Source organism: Odontomachus brunneus, unplaced genomic scaffold (genome assembly GCF_010583005.1).
Source record: "Odontomachus brunneus isolate Ranch 3 - 2012 unplaced genomic scaffold, Obru_v1 Obru_scaffold_077, whole genome shotgun sequence".
NCBI lineage: Eukaryota > Metazoa > Arthropoda > Insecta > Hymenoptera > Formicidae > Odontomachus > Odontomachus brunneus.
In genome coordinates, this window is record NW_022639527.1 from 1435588 (window position 1) to 1451409 (window position 15822).

Genomic DNA, 15822 nt, shown 5'->3' on the forward strand with positions numbered 1-15822 from the left:
CACACACACACACACACACACACACACACACACACACACACACACACACACACACACACACACACACACACACACACACACACACACACACACACACACACACACACACACACACACACACACACACACACACACACACACACACACACACACACACACACACACACACACACACACACACACACACACACACACACACACACACACACACACACACACACACACACACACACACACACACACACACACACACACACACACACACACACACACACACACACACACACACACACACACACACACACACACACACACACACACACACACACACACACACACACACACACACACACACACACACACACACACACACACACACACACACATATATATATACACATACACATACACCCGTGGAGAATCGGCTCGCGCTTTCAATTCTAATTAATCGCGGTAGTTAACGAGAGAATAGAGACTCCTTCATCTCTGAGACACCGCAACGCGCCGATATCGCGCCGGGAGAGAATATCAATATTCAATTCCCGTCGCGTAATCGCGAAGAGAGACAGAGAGATAGGGGAGGGAAGGGAGAGAGCGGCTGCAGCGGGGTCGAAAGGATAAAAATAAAGTGCGACCTTGATCCTTGATCGCGGTGCATTTCGCAAACGCATTGCGCGAAGGCGTAACGGAAGAAGAAGGCGGTCGTGTTCGCACTTTGTTCCCTTCGTGCAGCGCACGCCACGAAATTTCAACCCTCCCTCCCCCCTCCGTCTCTTTCTATCACTACGCCGACGTGGTGGTGACGTAATGATGAACTGGCTGACGAACGGACGAGCGTACGTACGTGCGAACGAAGGAACGAAGCCACGCTGTGTACACGCGCTGCACTTTTGCAAGTCTCGTTGCGACTGTTCGCGCGCGCCGCGACGAAGAAGCGTTTTATATCCGCCCGACGTCCGCGTCGTCGTGACGTCACCGCGCCGAGCCGCGTATTAATTGCATTTCTCGAAAGCGGGCCTTTATCTGCACCTGTTATTCGAGAGAGAGAGAGAGAGGGGAGGGGGAGAGGCAGCGCGGGACAGTGATTCAACCACGAATCGACAGTCGCCGATAAGATATGCACCGGGACAAGCCGGACACAATGGATGCACATGGGTTGCGGATGATCACGCCACGACTATCGACGCGCGTTGCGTCATTCGTGCGAGCTCCTTCAGGTCCGAAAGTCGTCGGTTACACTTATCTCTGCCGTCTCGAGACGTAACACCCGTTATACATTTTATATTTCACGCGCGACTCACGGAACAGTTTCCTTCATTCCGATCGCAAACAGTCATCATCATCGTAGCGCGCACAGATTAAACAATCCTCTTCAAGCGCGAGAAATTGCGAAAGCGACCGGTCGAGAATCGCGACGAAGGTCGGCGGTATCTCGCCGGCGTCAAAGTGACACAATCTCCGTGCGTCAATCTGCCGCACTTTTCTCGAATCGATAGACTCTCGATTCCGCACGGCACTCGCGACGACGACCGCCGCACCGCAAACTGCCAAGAGACACAGAAAACGCGGAGTTTCATCATTCACGCGCCACACCGTCGACTCGCGATTCACCTGCCGGAAGCACGTGTCGGGATGCTCCTGAGAAACCCCGATCGATGACAAGTGAGTGTCAAGTCCGCGATCTTTAAACACGTGTCTTTTTCTCTCTGTCCTCGAAAAAAGGAATGACGCGTTAGAGAGAAAGAGAGAGAGAGAGAGAGAGAGAGAGAGAGAGAGAGAGAGAGAGAGAGAGAGAGAGAGAAAGTTCACACCATAGCAGAAAAGCAGAAACAGAAGGCAGAAGCCAATCAGAGCTCGCTGGTGGTTGACAGTTTCCGCTTCTCTAGCAAGCGCGAGTTCTGACCAGTTTCCGCTTTTCTGTCGATGTGTGAATTCACCCTCGCGGCTCGATTTCCACGTCTTCCGCGATTGACACTCGACGTATCCCGTCTATCTATGTCTTCCGGCCTTCATGTTACCTCGCTTTTGCCGTAAATGAATCGCGTGATGAAAGTAGGCAGGCAAGTGTAGGTAAGTGTGAATGAACCCGCGACGGATTGACGATTTCGCGAGACGATGTGTTGAGAGAGGAATCAAAAGCGGTGTCGTACAATGCACCGGGGGTGCTCTGGTCTTTACTCACCAATTTTGAAACGCTCTGTCGGGCTGGGGCGCACGATGAGACGGTGTGATTCACTTTGCCGTAGAACGGAGAGAGAGACTCAGTAAGTCGAGGTGCTCTCGACGACAATAGTCGAATCTGGTACTTCCGCGGCGCCAGGCACAGCGTGCCAAATCCGCCGTTCACGAGGGAGTAGCACGCGGTTACAGCGCTCGTCGAACTCTCCTTTGCGACTGTCACACAGCGGAAAGTAAACAACGTCTGCTCGCCCCCGTAGCGACGCGAGAGAAATCCCCTCGCGCGTAAAAAAACTCACGACAAACGATCGCGAAGTAATCACCTCCTCGACGAACACTTGAGAAAAGTTCCAGATAGAGAGAGAAAGAGAGAGAAAAATAATCCAGCAAGAGTTCGATCAAATCAGAATCAGATCGAGGCACTCGCGAGAGACACTCCGAAGTAAGGGACCTCCACTGGTGAGGAGTCCTCTCTTTCCTTCCTCTTGGCTTGCTGCTCCTCCTGGAGAGAAGTGAACTTGAACTCCGCAGGCGGATGACAGCGAGGCCACGTATCGTATCAGCATCGACGCGTCGATGCACCGCGCGAATCTGCCTGATGATTCGACGAGACGCGACGAATCACGGATACGTGCTGTAATATATATCCGTGCTGTGTGTACGTGCCGATGAGACAAACTCCCGCTCGCACGTGCGACAAGTAAGAGAGACACACGTCCGCTCGCCACGAAGTCGTGCTGCAAACTGACCGACGGGAGCGCGCGCTCCGCGTGAGACCGATTCGCCGCGACTGACTGACTGACTACCGCCGCTGCTTCGCGCGTCTTCCCTTCCAATGTCGTGTGCGACCACACTCGTCCGCTCCGATGCGATCGAGAAGGCTGACTGCGGCGCGCGGGGTCGCGCGTGCGTGTATTGGTTCGCATCGCGCGCGCACGAGCGCCGCCACCCGGAGCGGCGGGCGGCACGTACGACGCGCTCTCGTTCACACTGCGCGTAAGCGGCGTCACTGTGCTCTGTGTGTGTGTGTGTGTGTGTGTGTAGTGGTGGTGGTGCGCGCCGCGCTCGGAGAGAGCGGGGGAAGTTTACTCCCGGTTTATACTCGGTTTATGTGGCGATACCCTCCACCACCACAGTCGCCACCACCACCATCGCCGCCGCCGTCGGCGTTGCACCACCACCACTATCGTTACTATACTGCTGTTGCTGTTACTACACTAAACTACAACCACTACCACTGTCGCAGACCGGCTCTGCGTCAGAACGACCCTCCTCCCACCACGCGACCCCCATCGCATCCCCACCTCCGGTGCACGGAATGCACCGCGTCGGAGCGCACGGCGCGCGCGTGTATGATTAGATTGCGTCGCGCGCGCGGCGGCGACGCAAGTGTCGCGGGGTATTTTGCGCGGCTCGAAGTTCGCTTCCAAGTCCGAGCACGAACGACAACACCGGGCTCGCGGATTGACCGCGGTTATTCAATAGTTTGCTGATAATGCACTTATATAATGGCGAGAGTAACTGCATTCCTAGACAGGCGGAATGTAAAGCGCTGCGCGACCGCGGGCTAGCTTGTCGGAGGAATCTCGAAATCGAGTCAGATGTTGGTTCTTTGTTCCTTCTTGTTTGCTTTGTTAATAACCGATGAATTGTAATCGATGCCGATTTCCCACTCAGGGCTGATTTCTCAGCGGTTGCTTAAACTTGAATGTAAGTTTAAGCTCTGTTCAAACACGTTTTTTTTTTAGAACAGAATTCAGAGTTGAATCCAAGTTTAAACTGTTTCAAGTAATAACATTCAATGGTACTAGTTTGAATTTATTCACGGTGCGCTTTCTTAAACTCATATATGGCGAGAAGTTTATAATAGAACCTACTAAAGAAACTTGTTATTAAAAAAATTCGTTATGCTTCTAGCGAAATTTATTATGTCTCTTAGCACAAAGTAGACAGTCTATTTCACTACTAAAAACACAGTAAAATCGAAAAGAATTTATATAAAAAAAAAGTATAATATTCTCTCTGTGTAGAGATAAGCTCGGGATAATTCGGGACTTATTCTCTTTCCGGATAGAAGTTTCAATGCAACAAGATACAAAACGAGAACTGTAACTGCGACCGACAATAAGCTCCTTGCGATTGAAGTTTTACACATGCAAATAGGCGATAAACTCATATCCCTCATCCCTCGATTAATTCCCGGCCGAGGGAAATTTGCATGAAAATTTAATATGTAGCCTGGGAAATATACGAGGCGCACAGTTGGAAAATGGACGATTTCTTCGGAAATTTCATCGGAGAAATGTGGTCTGTTCGAAGAGCACATCATTAAAACACGTAGTTTTCCCTTTCGTCCTTACATATCTATGATCGCTGCAGGTGGACGCAGTCGCTAGCAGTCAGCCAGCCACGGCGGCTGCTATCGATCCTTCTTCCCCGCGCCGGATTCCACGAATTTTAATCACCGCCTTTGGGGTGAGAGCCTTTGTCGGCGGAGGTCGGCGGACGCGTCGAGATCGATTCGCGCGGTCTAGGGGAGAAGGACCAACGCGCCATGACGGGACGTTACATTGCGTTGCACGCAGCGCGAGCCGCCAAGTGGAGTGTCCTCGCCGAGAATTCGTTTCGCAAAAATCGCGTCTCATTCTAATTGCAAAAGCGCGCGCGACGCGTCGACAACATCGACGACGTTACGTCAATTTCCACATATTCAGATGGCATTCGCGTCGTCGCGAACCCAACTCCCCGCGGCAGAACGAAAGGAAATCGTTCCGCGACACCGAGTCGAGATGTTTCCTCGCGTGAGTTTGTTTTCGGTCAGCACGCGTGGGCGACGCGGATCGATGCGACGGTGGCGACGGCGACGACGGCTCGACGTGCACGCGATTTCGCGCAGCCACGCTGAAAAAATGATTTACGCCGATCGCCGGGCCGGCGGGCTCCAAGGAGGCCCGTAACGAGATACGCATCGGGCAAAGATACTACTCGGAATCGCGTCGGCTGCGATCCAGCCAAAACAAAGAGCGGCCGCTCGTTGGCTCACACGGAGAAGCCGACCGGCCGGCCGGCCGGCTGGCAAGGACCCTCTCTGCACCTCCTCTCCGCTCCCCAGCCCCTTGCCGCCCCCGCCGCGCCGTCCTCCACAAACCGAATGCCAGACAACGAGGACATCAGCCCCCGTGAATCACCGCCGGTCACCTTCACTTTTTATGCAACTTTGTGAACCCGACCTCGCCGCGCGCGCCGTGTCAGAGAGAGAGAGAAAGAGAGACAGCTACCTCCGCTCAGTTTGTTATTATGAATATAGATGCAGTCGTTTTAGCTGTCGGTACATTGTCAGCAAAGTTGACGCATTTTGGGCTGAAAGTTTCAACGCCACAGAGGTTGGGACATCGTCCGCCATTTATGAGGAAGTGAGAGAGAAGCTGCAGAATGTTTCGCACACATTCTGTGTTTCAGAGCTTCTCTTTCTCACTTCCACTCGCGTTGTCCCTAAAAATGGCGGACGGGATGCAGACCAATCAGGCATCATTATGCTTTGTCCTAACTCTAACCAAAGGAACTGACCAGACGACACATCATGCTAACGACATCGTCCTTATGAAGTTAGAGAATCGGATGACAGGCGCGCAATCGTCAATGTTTGTCGCGCCGTGCAGCCGCGTTACGCAAGCATCAATCAATTCTAATGATATGTGCATGTCGTATAATATACTTTTTCATTGACTGACTAGTATAAACGCGCGATTGTAACACGATTCGCGACACCGTTGTATAATCGCGCGCGCGCGCGCGCAAGTAAGATCTCCTGTTCTCGAGACAACTGCGCGAGAAATTCGAGCGAAACGCCGCGACTGCAGACGGGAAATTCGCGCGAGCACGTGGCCATTTTCGGACGAGCGATTTTTTCGGCGCTGCGATTTGCATAGATCGCGCACGCGCACAATGATATCACGCGTCGCGCTTCGTCGCGGCGAATTCGGTATTTCAAGGACACGTGTGTGCGCACGGCGGCGGCGGCGGCAACGAGGACGACGTGCGCTGCGTCGCTATCTCGGGCATGCTCGGTGCAACCTCCCGTACGCTGTTATGCGCGTTGACCAAAGTAGTCGCACGAGTAATAGAGATCTTGTGATCGACGCATCGGATGGAGAGTTTTTTATTCGGGGCCTCTTAGGGCGATGTTACTCTCACGGGTGGCCACTGAGACCCGGAAAGTTACTTTTTAAAAGTAACTAGTTACAGTCAGGGTTGGGCAAATACGTATTTGAAAGTATCTAAGATATATATTTAAATATAGTATTTAATAGCAAATGATTAAGTATCTTTAACTTTGTAATTAATTACTTAATATAAATCGGCGGTAAGAGGCGTAATTTAAATTTAAATACTGTATTTCAAATACTTTTAAATACGTATTTGCCCAACTCTGGTTACAGTTACATTTCCCTTTGCTGAAAATGTAACTAGTTACGGTTACAAGTTACTGGCTATGAAAAGTAACTCGTTACGGTTACTCAAAAAGTAACGAGTCGTTACTTTTAAGTTACTTTCTTGAAATGATTGTAAATTATTATTATAAATACAAAAATCTTACATTTTAAGCTTTACTAAAATGTAAGAATTGAGTTTTATAATTAATATCTATCACATTAATTAGTCAATCCACTTAACAAATTTCAAATCTGTATTTAATATAATAAAAATTTAATGATAGCCTTGTAAAGGTAAAAGAATTTAATTACATGTTCCATAAATACGTTAATAAATTTCCCAGATAGTACAGAAAATTTAAAAGAGAATTCAGTCGTATGTCACTAATTCTGAGTTCATTTTTAAATGCAAAAAGAATTCTGAAAATAAACTCAAAATTGGTGACATACGACTGGATTCTTTTTTAATTCTTTTTGAATTTTCTGTGCTATTTTATTAAATTAATACACGATTACTATATAATTTTAATTTTATTTTACGTTCCCCAAGTAACTATTAAAATAACTGTTAAAAAAATTATAATTTACTAAAAATAAGTAACTAAGTTAAGTTACAAGTGGAAAAAAGTAACCAAGTTAAGTTATAGTTAGCGAAAAAATGTAACTGTAACTTTATTACAAATAACGAGTTACTTTCCAAATCTGCTGAGAACTGAGATTGTGTGAATTACGATAACCATAGACATATAGAATAGACTGCGCGTTGCTGTGAGAGAGACAAAGTTGGCATTAGTAAGAGAGACGAATAAGATGATTTCCTTGTCTAACGAGTTAGAGGAAGAACGATCTCATGATCAATGCGTCCTTCTCTTCCTTACTTGAAACTCTTCTCTCAAGTGAGACATAGATTTGCAGAATTAGACGAGGTCTAGTGAGAATTAGCTGAGCATTTCAGAATTGAATAAATTCAGAGTTCGGAACTGAGAAAATTAAATGAAATTTATTCCTCAACAGTTACAGATACAACTGTTGACAAGCTTCAGATGACAAATACACGCGCGGATATGCAATTGAGATTGGCGAATTCGAAGAATGGAGGAGGAAACGCGCAGATGATTATCGATCGAACGCGAGGAGTGCGTCACTTACGGTATTTTGTGGCGTTCACGATCGCGATTATCCTCTCGGTCTGTTTCTTTCATGATTATGCTCGAGCGATTATATATTCGCGTTTCATTTCGAGGCACGGCGTCGTTTCATTGTGTAATGACTTGATGCACGTGTGCGCGTATAGTAGACCAATAGGGGGAGGAGGAGAGAGAGAGAGAGAGAGCATACGCAATAACTATTTCTAAACACAACGACGCGCGAATCGTCGCCTTTGACCGACGTATTTAATTTATTGCGATGTGCTGCGGCGCGCAACGTGTCCGCGATGAACACGTGTATCCGTGGAATGCGTCATTGAAAAGTACGGAAAGTCGTCGTCGTAGTAGCCATCGGTTCAAGTATACGTACTCGCTTTCCTTGCACGCCTCCGATCGGACAAGTCGCGGCTATTTCTTTTGCGCAATATGCAACAAAGGAGACAACGACAAACGGAACATCAAGAGCGTACTCACGAATTATTCAGCGGCGGATTGATTGAGACACGTCAAACTTCCGGTTAGAACTTCAAGAATGCCTCCTCTTGAAAAGTAGCATTTGCGAAGAATTATACAACGCGGTTCTTTCGTAGGGAGTGAAGAGTTCCTATCTCGAGCATTGGTCAAATTTGTTACTAATTCTTTCTCTCTCTCTTCGAGTTCTACTCTCTAAATTTCTTCGAGTGAAATGCCACTCGAAGAAGAGAGTGACAGCTGAGTCATCCAAAATCGCGAGCGATTTTTAATTAATTAATTTATTTTCACTTATAGAGAGTGGATTTTTCCGCTCTGAATCGTCGAGTAAATATTTTCATTCGGAGCCGAGGAATGCATCGTTTCAGGAACAGATTTACTCTAGTCGAAAAAAAGATCAGATCTATAAGAGCCAATCGTTGGATGTAGATGTGAATAATTTTTTTTATTAAACTAATGCTTCAAAGTGTCAACGCATCGAATATTTATCCGGATTTGCAACGTATACGATGTGTCTCCACTTGAAACCGACTTTGAGTCCCAATTGTTAATATTAATAATAGCTAACCCTCATTATTATTCCCCCCTAATTAGATTGTGCTTTCTATGATTCATCTAAATCCTGTCAAAAATGGCAGTACTTTCTTCCCGTGCCCGACTCTTATAGGTCTAATCTTTCCTCTGCTCATACAGATTGTATACCTCAGAGCCTGTTATATATAGTTCGCCCTAATCGATTGAAAGATTCGCTCACGAGGAATCATTCATACATTCTCAGTTCTATTCATTCCATGTTGACTTAAACATTCCCTCTTGTGATTCTGAGCGGCGCTATCTTCCCTACCGCTTACGAGTGAATCGTTTTTATTGGGATTTCACTGCAAGAAATTTAAAGAGCACCTTCGAAAAAGATCTCACGTCGAGTGCCCTCGCATTCGCGCACGCACGCACGCAGCATGACGTGTAAATCGTATCGCTTTATATAAAAGCCTAAGTACGCGCTCTACCTGGAAGTCCGCTGACGAAGGTGCAGATGTTTATTAGATGCCGCGCGTCGACACGCGGTCTCTTCACGGAATCGCCGAGCGGTGGTAATCGGAACTGTCCTTCGGGACGACTTCCTTCCTAATCGCTTCTCGGTAGCCGCGCATAACGATGAATCCACGCCACGATCGGCAAAGGTAATACCATTCGAAAGCGGCGCAGTACCTCGGCGAGCTCTCGCTCTCTCCGGCGCGGATTTTTCACGCGGATTTCAGTCCGCGCCGAGAGAGAGTCATTAGCGAGCGAGCGAACTAGTGTGTCACTTCGACGCGCTTCGGCTTCGCGCCGTGAGAGATTTATGGCCGTGAATCCCGCGCGCGAAATATCTCGCCTCGCGGGAATAATTGAATTCGCTCTGTCGTCGGCGAAACAATGCCACGACCTCTGCGTGTCTTCGTGGGAAAATGCCCCGCGTATCCATGGAGAAATCGTCGCGGTCGTAATTAAAAGGCGACCGCGTTGGCGCCGTTAACCACCGAGCGCCGAGAGCCGATCATTAGCACGTTGATTTCCGCGTGGATTGTATGTGTGCTTAACCGATCAGTTGTCAAACAGACAGTGAACAAATGCAAACGTGTGTATCGTTTGCCTCCTTTCACGGACCCCCTGTCGGCCGTACCGCCGACTTTTCAAATGCGATTGAAAGATTGGAGAGATCGGTATTGATAGTCGTTACACTGACAAGGAACATTCGCGAAGTGTGTGTCTCCGATTTCGATGAAACTTGGCGTATTTATAGAGTGGCCAAAAATAAGAGACCCATATTTTTTTTATCGGCAATGGCGCAGGTTTAAGGGGTGAAACTATCCCTGAAAGTTTCATGCCCTTTTTACTATTTCTGCAACTATTGGAGATAAAAAAAAACTTTTTAGACAAAAGTTATACGGTTTTTTATAAAAAATAAAATGAGTAGTTTCACCCTTTGAATCTGATTGCCGATAAAAAAAATTTAGGTCTCTTATTTTTGGCCATTTTATAAATATGAAAAGTCCCATCGAAATCGGAGACACACACTTCGCGAATGTTCCTTGTGAGGAAAAAAATATTTAAAACACAGAAAGCATCTATTCGGTATACCAATGGTATATTCGCAGGATTGGGAAAGTTACTTTTTAAAAGTAACTAGTTACAGTTACAAGTTACTGGCTATGAAAAATAACTCGTTACAGTTACAGTTACTCCAAAAGTAACGAGTCGTTACTTTTAAGTTACTTTCTTGAAATGATTGTAACTTATTATTGTAAATACAAAAATCTTACATTTTAAGCTTTACTAAAATGTAAGAATTGAATTTTATAATTAATATCTATCACATTAATTAGTCAATCCACTTAAGGAATTTTAAATCTATATTTAATATAATAAAAATTTAATGATAGCCTTGTAGAAGTAAAATAATTTAATTAATGCTCCATAAATACGTTGATAAATTTCCCAGATAGCACAGAGAATTTAAAGAGAATTCAGTCGTATGTTATCAATTCTGAATTTATTTTTAAATACAAAAAGAATTCTTTTCATTGAATTAAACTCTGAAGAATTCTTTTTGCATCTAAAAATGAACTCAGAATTGATGACATACGACTAGATTCTTTTTTAATTCTCTTTGAATTCTTTGTGCTATTTGAATTATTAAATTAATATACGATTATTATATAATTTTAATTTTATTTTCCCCAATTATTAAAATAACTGTTAAAAAAGTTACAAGTTACTAAAAATAAGTAACTAAGTTAAGTTACAGTTACCGAAAAAATGTAACTGTAACTTCGTTACAAGTAACGAGTTACTTCCCAACCTTCTATTCATTTAAATTTAAATTCTTTTATTTATTTAAATAGAATAAACGATTGCTTCCATGAAAAACTATAAGGTTTTAAGAAAATATTCTTATTTGAGAAATGATGTATATTTGTATGAGAGTAAATATATCATTAGTACCCATCGAGTAAATATTCTTCACTTTTCAGGTATTTCTTCTTCCTTTCAGTGCACTTGAATCTTATCTCAGTGAAATACTTAGATCAGAATTTAAAGTTAATTTTCCAACTGACTTGTGAGTTACAAATGCAATGTCGCAAATGTCATATGTTTCACATGCAGAATTCAAATCTAACTCCAAATTGATATCAGAGTAAGGAAAGGGAGGCGGCAAGCTTGAAGTAAGAGTTAGATATGAGTTTTTATAAACAGCAGAATCATGATTACAAATATAATGTAATATATATCATATGGTTTAACTAAAAAAAACTCACTAACTTTAAATTCTGATGTATCTGACGTAAGACAAGTTTCAAATAACGACGAAATTAATACGGATCTTAGAGTACCGGTCGCTGATAATCGTCATGACATTCAATCTATGAATTCTCTTTTCTTCTTCAAACGAATAATAATCGATTGTTCTTTCAATCGCGCTTGATAACCGACGGTAATTGGATTGAAAATGATTCAACGATGAATGATAAAGGATCCTCTCTTTCTTTTTTCTCGCGACAATAAAATTCTAAGCTTAATAACGTGCAATTCTTAGAATCCCTTTCATTTCGTGGAGTTTCATATAATAAGTATCGATGAATAATACAACAGTTTCGCAAATGATTCCAGCATTGTGACTGACGAATGAATCTTTCTCAATCCTATCCCACTTCACAGATATCAAAGGTATCAAAGACAAGACGAGGACAGAGATAGAGAAGCAGAGATAAGACGGGCCTTCTCTCTGTCTCTCTATTCGAATATATATATATATATTCATTATTACATTTTCCTCGAGACCGGAGGAAACAATGGCAGATTTCTCAGAGGTGCTCTCGGCGTCGGCGGCAGCGCGACCTTAGCACTCTCAAAGAAAGTCGCGGCCGGCTCTCGGCGGCCAGTCACCTCTCTTATCGCGGTCTTTAACGCGCAAGGCCGCGGTGGGACCTCCGTATCTCGATCTGCCGGCGAGCTTTCCTCGAGGTTTCGAAATCCCGGCGGTGGTGCGGCGCGACCGGTTTACGTTTATTTATTCACACGTCTCTCGGACGGGCCGGATAAAGCCGTTCGATCGAAGCCCAATTAGCGCGCGCGCGCGCGTACACCAACGGCCGTGGCGATTGCATTTCGCGCATCCGCGGAATGCGCTTCGTGTAAATCGCCGATGGAACACATCGCTCTCGCGCCTTCCCTGTTCTTCGTATCGCGTCCTTCCTCCTTCCCGACAGGCACGTCGTCCCTCGCTAATTATAAACTTGCAAAAAGTGCACTCCGCAACAAAGTAATAAACGCCCGTTCGCGCGCGAGCCGAGCGGTAATATGCGAGAATAATTGCGCTCGCGACGTTAATTATCTCGGTTTTGATTCTCCGCGATGACGATTTGCCGTCGTCGTCGTCGTCGTTGTTGCTTTTCACGCTTGCTGCGGCTAATTAAAAATTATATACAAGGGAAACGCCGACCGATCTGTGCGCTCGTAATCGCGCTGGCATTAATCGGACACACGCTCGTGACACGTTTTCTCCTCCGAAGGGACGGGAACTCGTCGCTTCTCTTCCCGTCGTTCGAGATCCGTCGAAACTGTGGACTGCTTTCTCGCGCGAGAACGAAGAAAAATTCGCGCTTAGTACGCGTATTCGCAGAAAAGAGGAGGAGGACGACGGCGACGCTCGAGTTATGCCACGGATGGAATATTAATATTATCTAAGAGCGTTTCTAGCTGCGCTATCTGTGCGCTAGTTAGATCATTAATATAACGGCAGAGAGAGTGCATATTTTAAATAACCAGCGTGTGTTCAACAATCATTTCCCCGGGCGCGCACTGCTGCCCGGCCTGCTCTCTCCTCAACTACGAGCAGACGTCGAGGAGAAAGTGTAACTGTTCAAGTAATAGTGACGACGCCGGTGTAATCGGGATTGCGCGTGCGAACGCGCTTCGTAGATAGCGGCCGGGCTCGATTCAACGTAGTCTTTAAGCCCTCTCACCGGTTTAAGTAGTGAGTGAGATGCTTGCGCATTACATTCACACACGGAGAAAAATAATTTGCTGGCCCAGCAAATTTTCTGTTAGTCTAGCAAAATCTTTTCGTTATTATATGGACAGCAAACAGATTTGCTAAGTGTACTAATCACTATTTGCTGGATATAATTTGCTGAATGTACAAATTATTTTGCTGCAAGAACCATGGTGGATTTATATAAGCAGTTGCTCCGATAACAAGTAAATTTGCTAAGGATACATTGCATCGATAGCAAATTAACGTGATTTCTAGAACAAATACACTCAACAAATTGTTTCCTGGCAACGAAACTATTTCTGCTCTGATAACGAATAATTTAAATTAGTTACGTCAACAAAATTTTTTTGATGTCACTACGAATATGCAGTAACAACGACGATTTTGCTAAAAGAGCAAACTTATTTTTCTCCGTGCAGGACAAATATAAAAATTGAAATATTATACAATATTTTTAAGAATTTTTAAATGTCTCGCGTGCGGGCGTCCTGTCTCTGAATAAACTGATCGACGAAAATTTTCTCTGACTAACACGGAGAAAAATAATTTGCTGGCCCAGCAAATTTTCTGCTGGTCTGGCAAAATCTTTTCGTTATTATATGGACAGCAAAAAGATTTGCTAAGTGTACTAATCACTATTTGCTGGATATAATTTGCTGAATGTACAAATTATTTTGCTGTAAGAACCATGATGGATTTATATAAGCAGTTGCTCCGATAACAAGTAAATTTGCTAAGGGTACATTGCATCGATAGCAAATTAACGTGATTTCTAGAACAAATACACTCAACAAATTGTTTCCTGGCAACGAAACTATTTCTGCTCTGATAACGAATAATTTATAAAATTAGTTACGTGAACAAAATTTTTTTGATGTCACTATGAATATGCAGTAATAACGACGATTTTGCTAAAAGGACAACATTATTTTTCTTCGCGAAAATAATCGACAAATCGATAACCAAGATTGATTGATCGTCACATACAAAATCACAGATAATTTTAGCGATTGATGACATAAATTATTAATCAATGCATAATCAATTACAAAAGTTTTACCAACAATTAATCATCAATCAACTAAATTATTTGTAACTTGATTGTGACGATCGATTACTTTCGTCAAAAACAACTTTAATCGACTAATAATACTCAACATTGATAAATAATGCTTCAGTAATAATTGTTACTATTATTGAGCACGCGTCATGTTGAAATTATCAACGATGATTGTTCAATATACGCGCAATGCTGAAATCTTGCTGCTTACATTTTTCCGTGTGTCTCTGCTTTTCAAACGTGATCGTCTTATCGGATATAATCGCAACACAATACGATTGTGAGGTGATAACAGTGATAAAACTGGGAAAATAGCTGGATTCTTGAAAAATAGTTTCACCATATAGGTAATCGACGCTCGTGAGGTAACAACAATATAACACGATCTCTCTCTCTTTCTCGGATTCACGTTCTCACTAGTGTGACCGATGATTTATCATCGACTCGAGTATGCGAATATCCAGCAGGAGAGAAATTGGATTTCTCGTCCGCGGCGCACCGGTCGGAATTAATTCGGTCGCGCGAGCGACGTAATAATATGGCGATAACTGAAGCGAGTCGCGCATCAATCGCGATTGTATGAAGCCTAAGGTCCCCGTGCGGATCCGGTCTCGGGTTCGTTGGCCTGCGGCATCCAAATCTCAAATACGAAAACGCGACGGCGATGTGCGCGTCGTCGGTGCTTCACACTGGGTGCTCCAAAAATAACGATTCCGCCCGACGAACCGCACCGTGGAGATTCCAGAGAGAAAGAGAGAAAGGGGGAGAGAGAAACGAGCGCGCGCGTCTCGTCGACGACGACTAAGGTAGTCGCGCGAGACTAATAGAAATTTTGCGATCGACCGGCTAAAACGCACGCGGTGCTGTACGGTTCTTTACTCAGAGCCTTTGATACTCAGGGTTAGAATTTCTCCGGTCAGAGTTAAGACAAAGCACGGTGATTCCTGACTGATCTGCATCCTGGGCGCCATTTTTAGGATTAACGTGAGTGGCAGTGAGAGAGAAGCTCTAAGATCGAAATGACGAAACACGCTGTAGCTTCTCTCTTTCTCACACTCACTCACGTCCTCCCTACAAATGGCGGGCGATCTCCCAACTTTGACATGAGGAACTCTACTTAGGACGATGTTACTGTTACGAGTAGCGACTAGGATCTATTCTGGACGATGGTACCAGCTCATACACATCGGAATGATGTAATGGTATATAATTCTTAAAATATAACTGTGAACAAGATTTCTTAATATCTAGTAGCCTTAGTTCTATTATCAACCTTACTTCTATTATCAGTTTCGATATATTGAGTATTTGTTTAGGCCATATATTTGGTTCAGATTTGGGATCAAGCTATTTTAACGGTAAATAAAGTCGAGGAATTTGATATTTGTTTGAAAAAAACATAAAAAAAAGGTTTCCAAAGAAGGGTCTACACAGAAAAAAATTAGTATCCACTTAATACACTCAAATTAACAATTATTCTTTCGTATATAAGCA

At 44.5% G+C, this 15822-nt stretch overlaps 1 protein-coding gene across 3 annotated transcripts in view; it reads right to left on the minus strand.

Moving 5' to 3' along the window:
• Window positions 1–15822, minus strand: part of LOC116847338 (hybrid signal transduction histidine kinase L-like) — a 116589-nt gene that overhangs the window by 26083 nt on the left and 74684 nt on the right. The window contains exon 1 of one of the 3 annotated variants that reach the window (XM_032822245.1): window positions 2183–3158. The exons of 1 other annotated variant lie outside the window; for it this stretch is intronic. The gene's annotated coding sequence lies outside the window, so the exon portion shown is untranslated. Of the gene's footprint in view, window positions 1–844; window positions 1756–2182; window positions 3159–15822 lie in introns of those variants that run through there. One more of the 3 variants, XM_032822247.1, reaches the window with a different exon arrangement.